Here is a 1,288-nt window from a genome sequence, read left to right on the forward strand (position 1 = left end):
TGGTATGTTGTGTCTTCATTCTTGTTGGTTTTGAAGAACATCTTTATTTCTGCCTTCATTTCATTGTTTATCCAGTCAACATTCAAGAGCAAGTTGTTCAGTTTCCATGAAGCTGTGTGGTTCTGAGTTAGTTTTTGAATTCTGAGTTCTATCTTGATTGCACCATGGTCTGAGAGACTGTTTGTTATGATTTCCTTTATGATTTCCATTCTTTTGTATTTGTTGAGGAGTGATTTACTCATGATTATGTTGTCAATTTTGGAGTAGGTGTGATGTGGTGCTGAGAAGAATGTATATTCTGTGGATTTGGGATGTAGAATTCTAAAAATGTCTATTAGGTTAAATAGTCCAGTCTGAGTTCAAGTCCTGGATATCTTTGTTAATTTTCTGTCTGGTTGATCTGTCTAATATTGACAATGGGGTGTTAAAGTCACCCACTATAATTGTGTGGGAGTCTAAGTCTCTTTGTAAGTCATTAAGAACTTGCCTTATGTATTTGAGTGCTCCTCTATTGGGTACATGTATATTTAGGATTGTTAGCTCTTCTTGTTGCATTGATCCTTTTACCATTATGTAATGTCCTTCTTTTTCTCTTTTGATCTTTGTTCCTTTAAAGTCTATTTTATCAGAGATGAGAATTGCAACTCCTGGTTTTTTTTTGCTCTCCATTAGCTTGGTAAATCTTCCTCCATTCCTTTATTTTGAGCCTTTGTGTATCCTTGCATGTGAGTTGGGTTTCCTGGATACAGCACACCGATGGGTTTTGGATTTTTATCCAATTTGCCAGTCTGTGTCTTTTGATTGGGGCATTTAGTCCATTTACATTTAGGGTTAATATTGTTATGTGTGAATTTGATACTGCCATTTTGGTGCTAGCCGGCTGTTTTGCCCATTAGTTGATGCAGTTTCTTCATTGTATTGATGCTCTTTGCCATTTGGCATGTTTTTGGAGTGTCTATTTTGGTTGTTCCTTTATATGTGTAGAGCCTCTTTCAGGAGCTCTTGTAAAGCAGGCCTGGTGGTGACGAAATCTCTGAGTACTTGTTTGTTGGCAAAGGATTTTATTTTTCCTCCATTTATGAACCTCAGTTAGGCTGGATATGTGATTCTGGGTTGAAAATTCTTTTCTTTAAGGATGTTGAATATTGGCCCCCACTCTCTTCTGGCTTGTAGGGTTTCTGCTGAGAGATCTGCTGTGAGTCTGATGAGCTTCCTTTGTGGGTAACCCGCCCTTTCTCTCTGGCTGCCCTTAGTATTTTCTCCTTCATTTCAACCCTGGTGAATCTGA

Source organism: Cebus imitator, unplaced genomic scaffold, assembly GCF_001604975.1.
Source record: "Cebus imitator isolate Cc_AM_T3 unplaced genomic scaffold, Cebus_imitator-1.0 Scaffold222, whole genome shotgun sequence".
Classification (NCBI taxonomy): Eukaryota; Metazoa; Chordata; class Mammalia; order Primates; family Cebidae; genus Cebus; species Cebus imitator.